At 39.7% G+C, this 20316-nt stretch overlaps 1 protein-coding gene across 4 annotated transcripts in view; it reads right to left on the minus strand.

Moving 5' to 3' along the window:
* Positions 1–20316, minus strand: part of grik4 (glutamate receptor, ionotropic, kainate 4) — a 329869-nt gene that overhangs the window by 129905 nt on the left and 179648 nt on the right. The gene's annotated exons all lie outside the window — the stretch shown is intronic.

Genomic DNA, 20316 nt, shown 5'->3' on the forward strand with positions numbered 1-20316 from the left:
CAATAATGAGATGACATGTAGTACTCGGATATTTATCATACACATTATATATACAATAGCTAGTTGTATTGTAATATACTTGTTACTACTGATGCATGTCTTGTGTTTGGCTAAACTGATCCACTTATAAAGTGAATCTGTGTACATACTACTGTGGTATATTCCTCATACTTTAATGCAAATAAAACAAGTGTTGTTCCACCACCATAGGACTTTTCAAATTGTGTATGACAACTAGACTGCGGTATAAACTGTATATGCATAATTTGAATAGACTGCAGTAATAATAAAAAACATTCAGTCAGAGATATTCTTTTGTTAATCCATAATGTATTCTGTGACCTTTAAACAGCACTATGTTAAATTGTCATGAGCAATTAAGCAACACAATCTGCTCACTGTGTTATCAAACTTTATGCTGTTGTGTATATTTAATTAATGGCATGTTTTATACTTTTAATTATAGGTCATGTTCAATTTTTTAAGATGTGATGTTTGGCCCAAACTATTCAATGCATCAATATTCATGTTGGCTACAAGTAGTCCTTTTCCAAATCCACAGAAAGCATGGCCCAAACTGAACGTAATACTTTAAACACATGTTCTATTAAGACCACATAGTCCAACGATGATGCAATTATAATGCTGCACATTATGCTTTCAGATGCACTATATCAACAGTCATACAACATTATGGATGTATGCATTACAATACAGAGTTACATGTTAAAAACGAACCTATAGAAAAGTGGGAAGTTGTTATGAGTATGCACAGGAAAACACAATAATGTAGAACTTGGCCCAAGGTGAACAGATTATGTATTACAGAGAAATACTGCAAGTTCAGTGATGTTACTTCAAGCCTCATCATCAGACTTTGACGTGCAGAGCTGCATACAGAGCTGGAACGTGTTCAAATTGACCTTTTCCCTGACGATTACACAGCTGAGTAAACAACAACTGGCTCTAGCCTGCAAAGATGAGACATATCCACTAATCATATATCATCACAGGGAGTCACAGCAGGCCAATATCTACAATCAAGTATAAGGCCAACAAGCAGAGAGTAGCAGTGGCAGTTAATTTGTGGTTGTACTGTACTTGTACTGTGGACAAAGAACATTTAAAAAAATGTATGTTTATGTTTATCTGCAGGCACATGAAGCTTTCAAATGTTACAATTTTTAAATCCCAGCTTAATACATATTCATTGTTTAGCTCTTTGGACTAATCTCTGTCCAAGGATCAACACTTTAAATTCCATTAGATAATTAATGTCTACACAGGAGCAAGTTAAACAATGTAGAGCAGGGGTCGGCAACAGGCGGAGCTATTATCAATACATTAATAGGGGATTTTTCGGCACCTCCCGCTTTTTTAACGCTGATTTGGGTGACTTGTGTAATTCTTGGAGAACCGAAGAGTTTTCGTTTTGGGGTGGGGAGTCCGTCCGTCAGTCTGACTGACGGACAACTTCTCACTTCAAAAAAGAAGAAGAAGAAATCTAGACCGCAAAATTGAACAAGCGAGTAGGCCTACCTGTTTTTCCTGGCCATGGACAGGTTCCTTGAACACAACACGAGCGTAACGTGTCTTCACGTGGTAAATGTCTCATCTGAAAGGAGTGCTGACAGAGAGCACCGGAACGCCGCTCCAGCCCTTCAAATATTGCAGTACCCATAAGGAGCCGTACACATGCCGCAGTGTTTGCGTGGCTGTGTCTTTAGTTGTAAGCACAGTGGCGATCTGTTGTTATTAGCATCTGGTTAGCTAGCTATGCTAACAAATTTAAAGAGCTTTTCTACAACCAGGTGGAAGAGAGCTCTCTCCTGAGAGGCTCAAATAACCTCAGCTCAGTGAGGTTAAGGCACACCTTGATATGATCATTATAGTTATTAATGAGACTAAATGAAAAACAGGTATAAAATACTATATGACAGTAACAAAAAAGTTGTTAAAAACAACAAGAATAGAGTTTAAAAGGGGAGTGATTTGTAAAATATCCAAAAAGAAAAATCTGCTTACAGTTCTGTTTCATATGGTTGTTGACAGATGTATCCATAGATCTCTTCATGTTTCTCTCAAAGTGCACCAGATTGATGCTTTTAACTTCAATATTTCAAAAAAAATCTTCCCGGGGGAACATGCCCCCGGACCCCCCTAGAGGAGGTTAGGCCCCACTTAAATCATGTTCACATGGATAGGATACTAAATACATTTGCACACATCTTGTGTCCATATCTTTCTGTTTTGGTGGTCATGCCACACCGTGCACGTGCATGCATACGGGAGTCATGGTGAGATATCTGGATTAAGAGGTTGCTTTTTCTTTGCATGAAAGAAAGGCGAAATGAATGGGCTGTGATTTTAGTTTTTTTAAGCAGAAGTTGAGTTCAATAATTTGTACGACCCTCGGAGGATGTTGTAAAAATTGAAAGGAAAAAGGTTCCCCACCCCTGCTGTAAATCATAATAAAAACCCTAGATTTATAACTTAACATCTCTGTCTCCTATTGATCTGAGTATATTATAAAGAATAGCCAGTTAATTGAAGCATTATAGCACAGGCCTTTGTCAGATGGTATATTACGCTGTTTTTTTCCTGCTTCAAATAGTTCTCTCTTTTTTCACCATACCTGTGTTTGCATCACTGTAACCAATGAGCACCTGCATGTGTGTATGAGAATAGCCCTGACTCCATGTCAGCCCAGATTTACAAACTCCTGGCAGGACAAGCTCCAGCTCAATTCTCGCACTGAATAAAACAAAGTGAGTGAGGGACTGCAATATAAGAGGGAAATAAAGAGAAACTTTAAAACTGTTAAATTGTTATGATGTGTAAAGACTGATAGTGTTCTATAATCGGCTGAAACTGTTAAGTCATGATGTGAAACGGTTAACAAAGAAAAAGGGAAACTCAAGCTGACGCTACACTTTATTTTATTTATCTAAAATTAAGCACTTTAAGATGCACATATTTTCAAAAGCTATTTTATTTATTTTATTTTTAAATGCAGCCCGAGAGGAACATTACACATATCCACAGTATTTACTGTATATCTGTATAGTTCAATGTTCATTGACTATAAATAGTTGTTTTTGAATTGTACTTTCTTTATTTGATTGGCAGTCAGTTGTTGATTACATGCAGACGTTGATAAAGCTACAGGTCACTTCAATAAATATCACACTAATTCATGAAGCAAGTTAGACATTTTGATGTTCCGGACCTTTGCATGGGGAGATTTTCTCTAACTGGACCTCGTTGAATTTTAGTTGAATACCCCTGATGTAGAGTTTCACCACTATTTCTTGTCAAGATGACTAATAATATTAGACCTAACGGTATGTTAATTGGAAAAGATTCATGTCTTACCTCCAAACAAAGCATTGTTACATCTTTGGCCTAAAGCTGCTATAATTAAAATCTTTATTTTAATAATTGAACAAATTACTACATGTACTGTATAGTAAAAGGTGTTACTCGTATACTGACATACAGAAAGGATCAATGCTGCAGTCCCCCTCAGTTTTAATGGGTGCTTTAAGGTCTTTCAGCTCATTGTGTTGGTCCACTGCATACAATCTAAAAAGCTACATAAAATGTAAAACTCCTATAAATCTCATATAAGATAAAACTCGACTAAAAACATGATAAAGATATACAGTGGTCTCTAGGATTTGTTGACAGGTGATTAGTTGTAACACATTACTAATATTCTTCAGCAAATATCAGGTATGGTACAGCTCTTGCTTTATAGGAAATTAATAAGCAGAAAGAATATTCTAATATAAGTTGATGTCTACTGTCATAAATACCACAGGGTTTCACATGAAGCCATCCATGTCTTTAATGACACTTTAATGTTATTCTATACTATTACTGGCCGCTTCGCTCTTTCTTTCATTCTCCATAATTTTTCCATATTCTATCAGGCACTGTCATTTATTCTATTTAACTTAGGCTGCATAAGAAATCAAAATACTAATTACATTTGGTGATTCTAAGAACTGAAATGTCTTTCACCCATTACAAATCTATCCACACCAGTAAGTGTACACACTAACTGAATGATAGATACAATTCTGACATGTCTTGGTCCCACGGGAGTTGACATTTGGTGAATGGTCAATACATAAAAGCTGGCAAATAAGCAATGCTGTTTTCACACAGGGAAAACATGAGCCTGGCCTTGAACTATCGAAACCAATCAATGAACGGCGAGAGGTGAAGCGGGATGAGGAGTCTGCAAGATAGGCTCCGTGAAAGTAGGCATGAAAAGAGAATCCCTTAGAGGTAATGGCGCATACAGGAACATGATCTCATGAGGCTATTACGAATCTCTTGCAGATGTGATCCTCGTTTACAGACGACGAATGGTACAAAACCAGTATGAACAAATGGTATAAACTCTGCTAACCTTAAATGGTCAACAACAGTACTGTCTAAACAATGGAGAGCCTTTCTTTTTATGAAGCAATTGGAGCAAGCATTATTTTTCACCTTTTCTGGAAAAACAAACATAAACCCCTTCTCTTAGCTGGACATACACACTTATTACACACACACACGTTTTTTTTACTCTCAGTCTCTCATTTAGAGCTGGAAGTGACCTAACCTTAACATATGATTTACACCAAAGTGGCAACACGTTTAAAACTTTACCTAATTCAGTTTCCTATCCTTCTCACTGCTTATTTATTCTGAATAGACCTATAACATAAAATAAGTCAGAATGAACGCATTTGGATCTCAACCTGTGTCAGGGCTCCTGCTCTGTGAAAATAAGTAACAGAGTCTATTGTAGAAGACAAAAGGAAGGTCCAAACTAAGGCTTGCATTGCATACTGTGCGAGCGGGTTGCTGTTTGTGACACAGAATGTAAAAGTGTCTCTGGAAAGTGGCAGCCAAGGGTAAAAAACTCATTATCCTTTTGAAGGATCTGCTGGCTTCTCTATTAATTCGATGACTGTATCTCGCTTTCCATCAGACCAAGTGCTAAATGTGGATCAAATGAACTAGCGCTTCACCTACTCTATAAGGTAATTAATGGTTATGAGCTCTCCAACTCATGTGCTTTGATTGGGGCAAACGCCATTATCTGATAGGGAGAGAAGGTGAAATAGTTCAGAGGGACTTGGCCTTTGATAAAATAAATAGTTTTAAAGAATAGGGATACTGTAAGTAATTTAACGTAGCATTCATTTGAATTGGAAGTCAATATATGTGCTCTCAGTGGATATTGTACATTGACTGCTTCTCTCACCTCAGGTAAATTATAAGCTAGAATCAATTTACAGTGAGTGATGAACACACTAATGCAAAACATGCCACTTTGTGATTTTTTTAAAGAATTCTGAAGGCATTTTGCCCATCATGTCAAGAACATTAGAAAGTGAAACCTTTGCTATGACACCATTCAGACTTTCACAGACATTACAGACATGGTGAAGGTATCACAGGGACAGACATCTGCATGCTCGCCCGTTTCTATTGGCTTCCTCTGGTAAAATAACTCAACCATATTTTCCTCTGAGGCTTTTCATCATGCATAAGACTCCGCATATTTGTATTCAAGACATTAGCCTCTTTGTTGTTCTGTTACATATGCTATTCTTAAATATTATCTGTTTCATTTGATCCATGTTTTCTTCTAATCACAATAACTACTCTACCATCACGGAAATACGTGGCCTTTTAAATCATTTTTTAAGTTGGTACAGCTCTGCTCGCAAAACCCGATGTACATTTAAGAATGCTCCAATTGCCTAGTTACAGATCCCTTGTTGCAATTCACCCATCACACCCTGTCAGTATTGTCCTTGGTGATCGTCCCTTAAAAAACGAATCCACCTTGTATGATGTGCAAATATAAACAAATGGGTATATAATAAGAACTAGACACTGTGTTTAAAATCATCTGTCCCCCCTAAATAAAATGTTAACATATTTAACTTGGAATGACATTGTATTAGTAAATTGTGTTCTTTTAGGTCTGTGATTTGTCTCGAATTAAGATTAAGATACACATTTATTGATCCCCATTCTGTTTTTGCAGCAGTTCAATTATATAACTAAATACATACAAGTAATGAGAGTAACATAAATAGATAAAAAGGAAACACACAAGCCAATAAAAGAAAAATAATATAGATAGAAAGAGCATTTGGAGACATACAACATGTTAAAGTGAGTGTTGACCATAATAAGTCAACAACTCAATGATACAGGTTTTGATAAAGTATTTTTTGGTTTTATTTTAGCAAGCTGCATATTAGGCTTTTGGATATTATTCATTGCAAAAGCTCTTTACCACATATCCCAGAATTGATTTCTACTTTAGTAACTTCATTAGAGGTGTGCTTGTTTTATTGTAGCTGGCTGATTAGTCCACCCTATCATCATGTGTTCAGGAGGGATCAGATTTGTTTTCCTGAATACATGCCAACACACAGGAACAGAGCTGTGTGCTAATGCAGGATGGTATAGGACTTAATGAAAGCTTCAACAAAGAAGCCACTATGGGAAAAGCTGTGTAGTTGCCTTTAAAAAAAACAAAGCAGCTCATTAGCTAATCAAACTCTCATGTGGGGTATTGACTCATAACTTATGCTACCCTCTCATCATTGTAAACGCCAGGCTTTTGACAATTTGATTTAAAGGGCCCATGTCATGCTTTTCCGGTTATTACCCGTCCCCTTGTGTGTTATGAAGGTTTTTATGCATGTAAACAGTCTGCAGAGTCACAAAGCCTCAAAGTACACCCTGTAGCGAGTAAAACTCTAACACAGAAAATACCTGTATATGCTGCCCCAAAACGCCTCGTTGGAGATTTCTCATTTTCCATTGTTTGCTTCCTGGGTTCTGTGACGTGTGAACACCCAAATCAACAACAAATGACCGGATTGACCCAAATGGACCAATCCGCGGAGCACCTCACACACCAGGATCCCTTGGCTAACTAACAGGGAGTACTCATTGACTTGCATAGAGCTCCCTGAACGCTGGTAATAGACGAGTTGGGATGGCGGAGAAATGCTCTCCGCAGACCCATTCTCACAGCGTTATAAACCTTTTTCTTACTCAATATCAACCAACACTTATTGTTTTTACTTTGGCTGTGAGTGTTTGTGTGTGCTCAGGATGAGTTTCGCTTGTTCTCGCTGTATCGCCAACCCGGAAACCTGTCCGCTCCTCGCAGCAGCTCACAGCAGCGGTGAGCAGCAACGACCCTTGCAACATTTTAAATCTATTCTAGTAGACCTCAACAATGGAAATATGATCAGTAGAAATGGCCATGACATGGGACCTTTAATATACCATATTTGATTCACTGGTTCATGCATCAAAGTTAAATCTTACAGGTACCACTTGGAAAACCTGTGTCTGATTAAGCTGAAAAAACGCTAAACCAAAGGCTGCTATTCAAGTAAGACCTCAATTTATATGAGACATGGAAAACAGTAAATGTGAAGGTCATGGATATTACAATTGAAAAGGGCTGTCCTTTCTTACCACTCTCATTCATCTCCCTTTTAGTTTAAAGGCTTTGAACATGTTGCCCTCTTTTTACCGAGGGTGACGGAAGTGACTGAGGAGGGTGATTAAAATGAAAGTTTTAACCTCTTTTTTCGCTCTGCGGTAACATGCAGGTAATGTCACAGTTATGTTGCCTCCAATTGTCCATCTTATTTTTAACTAAAAGATTAGTCTTCACTTGATCAAAGAGGGTTTTACACAAACACACATACAGACACACGCGCACACACAAACACACACATCATGTAACTAAGTGTTCCACGTCAAAAATTCTACTAATTTGGGTTGAGTTTTTTTATTCAAAATTCCTCTCATTAATTTGATGGTTGCTTTGACATTAATTAGCTGACAGACTGGACAGCTATCGCAGTATTTCCCTTGCCAGTTATGTGCCTGTTTATTTGTGAGCGTGAGAATGTGTGTGCATGCACCTTTGTGTGTCTAAATGCCCATGCACTTGTGTATGTCAGCAGATGAAAATGCCGTGCAAGATGCTTGCCTAATAGCTGTTTTATTTAGATAGCTAATCTGTCTGCTTGTCTGACTTCCTGGCAAATGCAATTGCTAGTTCCACACTTTAATCAATCTCATCCGCAAGTCCTGTGGTGTGCACGACCGAAGGAAGCGGAGGTGCTATCTTACATGATTACAAACCCTCGCTCACGGAAGACCTGGCGACAAGAATATTTCCTGGTGTCCTATAATGTAATTATAGCCATAATTTAATTATCGCCCACACAAAACTATTATAATGTGTGCCAGTGGACTGATGTGTCAAGTAATTAATCGGACGTTGCATGCTTATGCCGAATCAACAGGCCTGTACAACTTATGACAGTCATTTTAAATAATGCATATTTAGCCTGCAGTTTATACATCTTCTGGTAACACCGATACTCAATGGGAAAATAGTTAAAACCATGAACGTAAGATGAAATGGAACGCAGTCAATAATTATCACAATTGGTATTGAAATCCCCATTGTTGTAATTAAAAGGAAACCTTTAATAGGTTCCCTCTGGGGCTTTCAATGTAAAAGCCATTAACAGAGAAGCACATGAGGGAGCGCTGCCTTTGTTTTCAACTTCCTTGAACAAAGAACCTGCGAAGGCTGATGACAAAGAGATGATAATGAGAAAGCTGTAATCTTACAGTGTGTTAACAATTTGCCGTATTTAATGTGACAAGAGGAACACGAAAAAGAAATAGCTTTTTTATCACACCAATATGACTGTGAACAAAACCTTTTAAAAGATGGATTTTTCAATAATTGTATTGCAGATGCTGACCATAACCTTAACATAATAAGTGGTCTATCTACTGTATTTACATTTTCTCAAAAAAACAAGTTTATGTCTTGAGAAAATATTAGAAGAGAAAATAAAGTATGTACAGTTAGTACCAGAATACGTAGCCCTGTGGTTGTGGATGAGAGAGAGGGTGATAACAGCTGTCATAATCATTGCTGGGATTATGTGTTAAATTGTCATATCGTGTTTCTATTGAGTGTAATTTATATGTCTTGTTGCCTGTCTACACCACGCATTTTTGTATATCTATTGTCTCTAAATACAGGTTGAACATACAATCCGAGTTTTGACTTGAGGTTTATTTCCCTCATGGGAATAATGAGCAGAGTCGTATCACACATGTCTGTTTGACAGGACTCTGGGGAAGGTTGGGGCATGTGTGTTATTGTTTAAGTGTGTTTGTGCATTGTATGCATTTGTCTCTTGGGAATAGTTGTTTATATAAAACCACTCTCTATTTAATGTCTCCTCCACTCCAGCGTATTGCCTGGCACCACTGTCGAACCACGTAGCTTTAAAACAACAGCCAAGTGCAAGCACACAACCAGCTGATGCAGGACCACAGAGGATGAGGAGCAGAATCTGCTGAGCTTTATGCAGAAACACTCAGGAATGACAGCTGCAACTTTTAACCGCCTCTGTAAGTAGTAATGTCAAGTCATGTAATATATAAAAGAGGTCCTCTCATCTCCTTTTTGTATGTATCATACTAAGCGTAGTTTGAATAGCAAGTACTATTTACTTTACAAGCGAACAATGCTACTGTATGTTTGACAGGCTTAAGCTGTAACAGATGAAAGAAAAAAATATATTTGGCAAACATTGTATCTGGCACAAACACACAAAGACAGCAGATGGTCGGAATGCTGCAGATGTTGACATGGAGAACTGAAGATCCAATGGATGCACACTACAAGATGTTCTGCCTGCTATTGTTAATATGTAAGGACCAGCACAGTGTTGCCAGTTTCTGCACAGTGACATCAAATAAATTGAATGCACAGACGTTGTTTACAGAAGGGGCTGTACCTATGGGACCCTGCCAATGTCAGCATGATTACAGAACATCCACAAAGCATAACATGGAGTCAGAGTAGGAGCTGTCACTGGAGTACTCTGATTGATGAAAACGGACATGGCTAGGTAGGTTAGGGAGTGGCAGATGCCAAATGAGAACAATGATAGTGGATAAACATAAAAAAGCAGCCTTGTGAATGGCTTGCTCTAGATTAACATGTAAGGCCACAAGTTCATCCTCGTGTGTGTGTGTGTGTGTGTGTGTGTGTGTGTGTGTGTGTGTGTGTGTGTGTGTGTGTGTGTGTGTGTGTGTGTGTGTGTGTGTGTGTGTGTGTGTGTATAGTGCAGTCCTATCTTTTATTCCAACCACTGACAGACTGATGCTGCTATTTGTTCAATTTCACTCCCACCAGGTCGGAAAACTCCGCAAGCAATTAATCAGTACAAAGTAGCCCGCCTACTTCTCTTTCACTTCCTCCAAATCCTGATATCTCCATGCAGACTAATGGCCATCCATTCGCAAAAGCTGTTGGCAAACATTTTAACTTAAGAATGGGTTCTTTCAGACAGCGGAGTGATAAAGAATGAGCAATGGTTGTCATGGAAAAACAGCAGGGAGTAGAATAAATGTTTTTACACTGGCCACAGTGACATTGTCTCAAAAACACAAGCACATTAGTAGGTGTCTTCACATTAGGAGGCTTTCTTTGCAGAGAGAGGTACCTGCTACCTCACAGCCGTACTGATGGAATTAGCAGAAGTGTTTAATCTTTCTGTCATTCAGCACCAATTACGCTTCATTTAAATAGACAGACTGACACTTTCTGCTGGGCAAACACACTTAGCAAGTTAACTGAATGCCATGAGATAGTGCACTTTGAAATTGAAAATTATTAAGAGAGTGGCTTACTGGGATAGGGGTTGCGTTGTAGGGATTCCGGTGATATTCAGTAAGTAATAGTGGGACACTGGAATACAAGGCTGATTTAAGTGAATATTCCATGAGTTTGATGGTTTATCAGATGCCTGGAAATGGCCCAGTGGCAGTCGTTTTGGTAGCTAAAATAATCACACACATTCAGGATCTGATGTAGCTAACTGATCCAGCAGGACAATCCTGGAAAACACATTAATCTCCATGTTTTAAGACAAGTACTGTCCGTCCTTATAACTGTAGGTGTGACATTCACAGCAGAGCTTTAATAGGCAAGATAATGGCCAATCACTTACTGGGGATGAGCGGATTGTGAAAATGAACTGCAACAGCTGCCCGACGGACAACGGTCGTCAGAAAGTCACAATGTGATAGTAAATTTAAGAGCTCGCCATCTTTAGGGTCAGTCCTGCAAATACTGATAAAGCACAAACATACAGTAGTCTGCCTTTACTGCCAGCAGCTTGCCTCAATACCCGACTCCCCTCGATACAGCTGGTTCACAGCTATGTCACTGTCACTGCCAACAGCGTGATGCTCCAACTATATTCAGGATTTAAGGAAAATCGAAGTAGTAGCAGTCAAAGGAAGCAATGAGGAAAAAGGAAAGGGGACATTCATTCCTTCACGGAAGGAAGAATCCCCCTGGGTCAAACATGACGACATAAATAGAAATATGGATAGCTTGGTGTGTTGCTAACTCCTGTCAAAGCTGGACACGACGGAGGAGATCATTCTTTAAAGGCTGTACAGTCTCTGGAGGGCCATGACAAGAGTCAATAACATAGACTGACAGCACACACAAATCCCAGCTCCTCTACTTCAAGAATTCTGTACTGGATACATACATTATAGTTATAAATAAATATGAATACCCTTTTTTTTTCATTATATTCTTTTAAATCTTTCAAAGAACCAATAGAGAAAATAAAGTTTTATGAGCTACAGACCAATTATGGTCACAGGACAAAAGGGTTCTATTACTGAACCCTGAAGTAAAGGTGTTAAAGAATATGTATGGTATTTGTGCGTGGGAGTGTTAATGAGCCTATTAAAAGTATTGTTTCTTTAATGTGTCAGTAAACTTGTTTCAAAGCCCCACGCCTTCACCACTTCAGCTAGTTTTATACAGCCGAATAGCTATGTAACTCTAACCCTATTACGGAGGTAGAGAAACGTTTTTTTTCCATCACTTGGCAGCACCTAGTGTACAGCCTGTGGTTGAACTTCTCATGAATACTCAGGACAACTTCAATGAATGATGATACTGTTACATTCCTGTCTCTCATACACACATGCACATACAGTACAGAACACTCACTTCTGCTTCTTTAACCACCCCATACCTCCTCGATCTTGGTGCCACAGGAGGAATTCAAGTCAAAGTAATGGACCCTTCCAACGAAAGGGATGGATGGAGGAAAGATGGAAATGGAGGCCAAAAGTTCATTTTCACTCTGTCTAAATGAGTGAACTTGAAAGACAGTTTGGAATGAGAGAGTCGGAGTGACACACATGGTAGGAGGAAGAACTTAAAGGGATAGTTACAGACTGGAAGAAATATAAAAAGAGAGAGAAAGTGACAGGAAGAGAAGAAGTCTGAGGGAAACTCCTGGGCGGGAAAAAGACAGATTGTGACAGAGAAAGAAAGTTATAGCTGACACACTGTTGGAGTGTGATGTCTGTGGTTTAAGGATAATCTCGACGAGGAGGAGGAGGAGGAGGAGGAGGAGGAGGAGGAGGAGGAGGAGGAGGAGGAGGAGGAGGAGGAGGAGGAGGAGGAGGAGGAGGAGGAGGAGGAGGAGGAGGAGGAGGAGGAGGAGGAGGAGGAGGAGGAGGAGGAGGAGGAGGAGGAGGAGGGTTAGTATGTTGAAACAGCGACAGTGTGGCGGTTGCAGTTTGACTTCTGGACCCAAGGGATGGGAGACAGGCAGGCTGGCTGGCAGGCAGACAGTGAGTCCAGGGGGAATTCAGCTCTCAGTGGGTGTCATTACCTGTCAATCAGCATATCTCTCTCAACAGGCCTGGCCTAAAGATAGAGCCACTGGCTTGTAATTGTCTGGAAGGTCAATAGAGACTAGTGGACTCTTTGATGAGAGGAAAGGGGAGAAAGGTTAGGAGGGAGAAAAGAAAGAACAAAGATATGTTGATGACAGAAAGAGAGACTTGGGAGAAGGAAAATAAGTAAGTGTTTGTCACCTCATGGAAACTTCAGATTGAGACTGTATATGCAGTGCCAGAGGTAACACAGTATCCTAGCAGAAACCATTTAATATCTTCTGTAGTATCAGAGATACAAACAGACCGCTGCCCGAAAACAGCCCATGTGCATGCGGAGAAGAGTCGCTGGCATTTTGAAATGGCAGTTTAACCTGCAGTAAACTGACCTTTATTATTCAAGAAGATGCTTTACAGTGGATGACAGGCACACTTGTTTCATAACAGTCTGATGGGCAGTCCTCATTCATGCAAAGGTCATCGCGGATGCCAGTATCATGAGATGTCAATGCGTGTGTCATTGAGCTTGAGGACACAAAGTGGCTGATCATTAAACAGGTGTCAAAATATAACATTTGTTACTACTATGTAGAACAGATGTTCATGAAGCCTAACAACTTTTCAAATTGAACAATGTGAATGCAGAAAATGCACTGTTACTGTAAGTAAGTGAGTGATAGAGACAATCATCAGTGATATATTACTTTACTGCTTTCTTATAGTCTGTCTATCTGTTATGCTAAAAAGAAAAACGTTTTAGAAACAATGGATTTATGCATCATCCAATCAGTAGACTACCATTAAAGTAATAATTTAACTCAATTGTAATATTCCAGATTTCTGTTCTGAAAAAATAAATAAAACATTCACTAAATGGCCTGATTCATTTGATAATGCCTTAACTTGTACACTCTTCGGCTCCTAGACGAATTGGAAACTTGCTTTACACAGGTAACTATTGTTATATGAGGGCACCAACACCTGGCCATATCTTTAGGGTGGAATTCATATCTTCATGCTCAGCTAGTTCGACAGAGATGGGAAGATGTTTTGACAGACTGAAGGGCCCCCAGTGGCAGAGAGATCTACAAGCAAAGGATACCATTGCTGATACATGGACACACAAGAGAAAGTGGGAAACAGTGATACATTAAAATATAGTAAGCAAAATCGTAAATCTACTCCAGTCCATACACTGTATCACGTGCCCGAAATGGCTGATAAAAGAGAAACATGTTCTCAATACAACATAATCTAAAGTCTCAAAGGGAAAGAAGATTCTCCTTGTATCCATTATTACCATAAAGCTGTTTCCTGTATCTGTGACAGTCTTTGATGTGACAGTCTGGGGAAATGGACAGACCACTTCAATGGGTTGAGAGCACCCGAGGAGGTCAAAGCTCATCCTGCCGCTTCAGGGCACGCTCCAGTATAATTCACCACATGAAAAGGACATTAGCAACATGGATCTCAATCACTCATCCCTCTCAATCTCATTCTGTTCCTCTTTATTTCCCTCTCTCGCTCTTACACACTGGCACATCATCATGTACTAACACTCTGAGTAATGGACGTTGAACAAAAAGTATTGACTTCTTATCACCATTGCAACAGGGCAGGTAGGGACACTGCTTAAATCGAGGACTTCATAACTACTGTATCAATCACACGCAGGGACAAAACCAAAGCTCCTCAGAACCATTAACAGTAACAGCACTAATATATAATATATATCCTCTGATACTAGCTCACAGTCATACGTCTCTGGCTCCCCCCTCTCTTTGCCTTGTACACGTTTAAGGAGAAAATAAATGGTATTGGTCTCTTATACGTTTTCGCATCTATTAATCGTTCCCTTAAGTAGAGGGAACTGAAGCATAATGTGTATTTCATAATAAATCTATTCAGCATTAAGAAGTATACATTGGATTGAATTAGGCGTGGTCTGAGAGACAGATACTGGTTAGGCTACATTGATGGTGTGACAGATTCAGACTGGGCTTCAGGGTAACTGGGATCTCCTTGAGAGACATAAAGCACTTTTGAGAGGACTGCGAAGATAAGAAGTTGAAGGAGAAAATACATGGAGAAATGTCCACAGGGAGGAAGCAAGACGAACCATTTGTGAGTGTTTGACTATTGAGCAGGTCAGGATGTATCTAAGGGCATCATAAGTTCCCATTGCCTAGCCTAATAAAGCACCAGGGAGAAGAGCCATGGCCCTGGCATGTGTGTCGTCATCATCCTCACACAGACGCCACTGGACCTCCAGGGATCTCATGCCCTCTGTCTGACAGCCACAATCCCCCATCGGCAATGTTCCTCTCTCTCCCTCGCTGTTCCTGCTATCTGGTGTTTTAACTGAGGGCCACTTGTGCCTCATTATACCTGCACCCAAACAACGCATGGGACCCAGATGGCAGGTTGGGGCCGAATGATATCACAGAATCTCTTGATCGCTTGCACACACATGCAAACACAGAGCTCCATAAATGAGACCGGAATTTTGAGTAGGTGTGCGATGTTATCATTCAGGCACAGACTATAGACGTCTCCCTAGAGAGTATTACATGAGGGTTAACAATGTAACTGGTGGGCCTCAAGGGATCTGCGATGGTAAACACTGCCTACTTAAGCCTGACTCTGAAAATATCCTCTGTTGATGAGTGGGTGTGTATTTCTACGTGTAGCTCTGCTTGAGTGTATGTGAGTCAAAAAAAAAAGAAATCTGCTTTTGTCATTTTGGGGTTGTAACATGGGACTCCCTACTGGAATGTGTATGCAGCTGATAAGGTGATGAAACCTTGGACAGGAAACAGGTGAGCAGGAGTGGACAGTAATTCACAACATTTCCCTGCAGTACTCTTTGTAATCTGTGGTAAGGAGTAATACAAGAGGGACAATCATCCACTGACCCTGAACAGTCAGGAATCCGATTATAGAGACTCGAGAAGCAAAGGAGTAAATTAGGGAAAAAATTGCAAACACACAAGCTTACACACATTGAACCTTGAGACCTGTCAATTGATTCAGTGCAGAGTGAGTTAATAACACAGATGGCTGCACAGTGAAAATAGTATACCTGTCTGTACACAGTTAATAGACTGCCCCACTCCTGGCATGAACTTTGTCATTTCCCCACTACCTGTACCTTCATGTATCTGATCCTCTGCCGTTAACTGGCCCCAGCTTCCTTCTTCTACTGTAAATGTTGTAGTGGCATCAAGTGTCCATCGTGGGTTGCCGTCCGGACTTCCGGACCATCTCGCCATATTGGACAACTCCGGACGGCAACCCAAGATGGACACTTGACACAGTGGCTTTTAGCAAAGCTCAAAAAGAAAACTCGAGAGAGATGAGTTATTGTTATTACAACGTGACTTCACTATTATTTAACAACTCTTTTGATTGGGTTCTTTTATTTGGGGTTAAGTACATTGTCAGAATAAGTGAGAAATGGATTTAACTTCTGTTAGACAGCTATATGCCATACATTGTTGCATACATTCACAGTAAATATGTATTCAGTATGATAGCTGTCTAACAGAAGTTAAATCCATTTCTCACTTATTCTGACAATGTACTTAACCCCAAATAAAAGAACCCAATAAAAAGAGTTGTTAAATAATAGTGAAGTCACGTTGTAATAACAATAACTCATCTCTCTCGAGTTTTCTTTTTGAGCTTTGCTAAAAGCCACTGTGTCAAGTGTCCATCTTGGGTTGCCGTCCGGAGTTGTCCAATATGGCGGACCATCTCGCACATGCGCAGTACCGATCGGGCAGGGTGACGGATCGGGTAGTGACAGTGCACAAGAACTTCTGGTTTTTCAGTATAAAACAGCATTTAAACTGACGGTATGTTTAAGGTACATTATGTACATTAATTTCTAACACTAGCCTGGTAAATTAACCATGAACACATGGCGATGAATTTCAACAGCAGGCAATGCCACAGATACAAAGATGGATGAAGGTATGAGTAAAGGCGAACGCACACAAGATGTTAGCACACAGTCAAAGGTACGTGTACAAGCACCACACACATCTTGCAGCTGCGTAGCCAGAGGTGGTGCTCAAGGCAAGGCTGGCAGCTGCCGATGGCCGTGCCAACCAAATGTGATGGCAGAGGGCCTGGCAACAGCTGGGGATGGGGCTCTGAGGACTCGCCAAACTCTTCACTGTGAGCCATGATCAAAGACGTGGCATAATGGAGTGGGAATGGCAGAATGATGTGTCAAGGGAGGAGTGTGTATTTCTGCCTTTTGAGAGGTTTTCTCTGTATGTGCTTGTGTGTGAGTGTGTGTGGAGAACTTGCTCATGCAGGTATAAAATGGATGGATGAGATAAGAACGCAATTTGACACCAGGGCACAGAAACCACATCAGCATGCAAATTCACCAACTGGGAGGTTACTACCAGAACTGATACACTGCAAGGTGGATATCTCTTGTGAAACTTGTGTGGTTAATGTTAAAGCAAGTGGTAGCCTTGTTAAAATATAGACACTCATTTGCTCTACAATATTATTGATTGTATGGATATCAGATCTAAACCAACAATAATAAGTTTAACCAAATTAAGAAAACCACCAAACAGATTAGCAGAGTTCAGAGCATAGTTATGCTTTCTTTTCAACATTTCTTATGCATTAAACATTATTCCCAAGTAAAATATTTTAGCTTTTTTGTCTCATGTTGTTGGGCCAACAAACTCTTCTGCAGCCCTGAGGTAGCCTGGAGCAACTGTAATACATTTATAAAATAGTATTGGCATTTCCATAATTGAATGCACCCTGTATTTCTTAAATACGAAGACTTGGCTTATTAAGGCTGTTGACTCAGATAGCTGTTAGACTCAGAAAACTGTTTAATTTTATGTTTTACTTAATCTCAAAAACTTCTTCTTTATCTTTAAATTGTTATGTTTCTTTTTAATGTGTTAAAAAAACAAACTATTATGGGGCTGACATCTTGTGTCACTCTGATGGGTAGTTTAAAATGGTGTTAAGGATTAATACTTTTCAAATTATGGTAATTAAGCGAGAATGGAGTTCTTGAAAACGCAGCCAGAAAGTATTGGAAACTGGCCTAAAATGTTTTACACTAAGCAAGTCACCCAGCTGGCCCAGGGATATAAGCACTTGGCCACCAACACAAGTCTAAGGCAGTGTCCTCATTTAGGATCCGATGGCCTGAGGGCAGCAGCTCTTCCTGAGCCTCTCAGCGCTCCCATCGTGTATTGGGTAACTTCTTCCTGACCTCAACAGGGAGAAAAGACCGTTAACCGATTCTCCTAAACTTATTCTTGCAGCGCCTGGTGTACATATCCTTTGGGCAGTGTAGAGCAGTGGTGCCCAACCTGGGGGGCGCAGGCCTCAGATGATTTGAGGCCAAATATCATATTTAGAAAAAAAATGTAAACTTTTTTTTTACATATAATTGTAACGCAATACATGATTGTCACTAAAAGCCTTGTCTCTACATTACAATAAAATATATAAAAAATAATTGATTAATTAATTTGAATACAAATTCAAGTTAGTAGCTATTATAGGCATACAAAGACAGAAATGTATAATTGTTTCTTTAATAGAAATGTTTCTTCTGCCCGTAAAGTGTCCAAACCGGGCTTTTCTGGATAAGCGCATTTTTAAAACATAGTCATTGTCCATGCCGGTTTCAGTTGGATTATTTGTCACAGTTGCTGCGATCAGATCGGTCTCCTCCATTTTGTAGATTATTTACGATTTTTGAATCCACATGAACACATCGGCAAAATCCGGCTTACTTTGAGCATGTGTTTTAAACAGTTTAATCCCTTTGTGAATTGTTTCCACTTGCGCCGTCATTTAATTTCTTCATACAGCGGGAATCCAAATGAATTAATCCTCAGTCCAATAACCATCAAAGTCACTCCAATAGTGCTCCTTAATTACGCTTTCATTCTCCTTTAACAAAATACTTCACATTCATCCAGTTTGTGACAAACTAAACTTGAATTACCGCTGATGCTTCTCCACACTTGCTTTCCTCTTGTAACGCAAGGACAATTTGTGTGTGTGTGTGTGTGTGTGTGTGTGTGTGTGTGTGTGATGCTTCTTATCTGGAATGAATTGGGCAGGGATAGTTCCCTAATGTCAGCCAATTGTGATCTTTTTCACTCAACAGTGCTGGAAGAAGGACAAAGAAAAATATATGGTCTTTGCTGTGTGTGTGTGTGTGTGTGTGTGTGTTTCGGTGTGTGTTTCGGTGTGTGTGTGTGTGTGTGTTTCGGTGTGTGCATGTGAGTCTACATTTATGTATGAACCTTCCATTGCCAGCCACTGAACCTTCAAAACTTGACCCTGCAAAGCATGATGGGCCGCCATGACAGATTCAGCAAAGTCCACAACGTTGTTTCGCCATTTTGACTAATTGTACAATTTAAAACGTCAAATATCATCATCGTAATCAAGCACAATCAGCTTTGCACCAGCATGCCTGCAGTATTAGGTACTATCAATAGTGTTTTACAGATATTACAGTACATAAATGTGACAGTACTGTAAACAACAACAATTCTGATTTATAGTTATTGCAGGTGAACAGGAAAACCTTTTATTTAATGAGCAATGCTGCACGAGATGAAGCTACAGCACATGTTCAGCTGTGGCCATCTGAGCAGAAAGATCTTACAACGGTATAAGAGTAACTAGCAGCTACAGTAAATGAGCAGACATCAGGAAAATAAGATTACTGGCAGCACAATTACAAATATCCAGATAGAGGCAGCCACAAAGAGGGAGAAAATGCCTGTGCCAGCTGGTGATAAGTTCTCTACAGCAGTGGTTCCCAAACTTTTTGTACCCAAGGCACACCAAAGGACAAGTAAAAATCTCAAGGCACACCTATTGTGCAAAATAGCCCTTATAACACGTGTTATCACTCATATCATGTAAAATATCTGTAAATGTGCATAATTATTTACTAATGCCAAATAAAATGTGACAAAGACAACTATGAAATATTTATTAACGAAATATTTCAGAAATTAATTTGAAACTTTATCAAATTAGGCTTCATCAAAGCAGCAACACACTCATTTAAACCAGACAGGTCACCAAATTAACATTTCAGCAATCAGCATTGAAACATGTGCTATTGTAAATATTTTGCCGACTTACAAATTAGTGAGATACATGTGCCTGTCGGGGTGCGCAGAATTTTTTTATCCTTGGTGGTACTGAGGAGAGGGCCACTTGCAAGTCCTGTTCAACGGAGAGCCGTGACCTCCTGTTGTTCTTCATGTAAATCAGAGTAGAGAACGCCAACTCCAGAGATGGGGTCGTTACTAAAAAAATGTAATATATTACATATTACTTTTTAAAAAGTAATATATTACACTACTTCGTTACTATCTACATAAAGTAACTCGTTACTTTACTCGCCGAGCACGTACGAACTTGCGCATGCGTGAGTGGCAATAACTTTCCTTACCAGCAGACGGCGGTAGTATGGTGTATTTGTCATTCAAAACA

Source organism: Gymnodraco acuticeps, unplaced genomic scaffold, assembly GCF_902827175.1.
Source record: "Gymnodraco acuticeps unplaced genomic scaffold, fGymAcu1.1, whole genome shotgun sequence".
NCBI lineage: Eukaryota > Metazoa > Chordata > Actinopteri > Perciformes > Bathydraconidae > Gymnodraco > Gymnodraco acuticeps.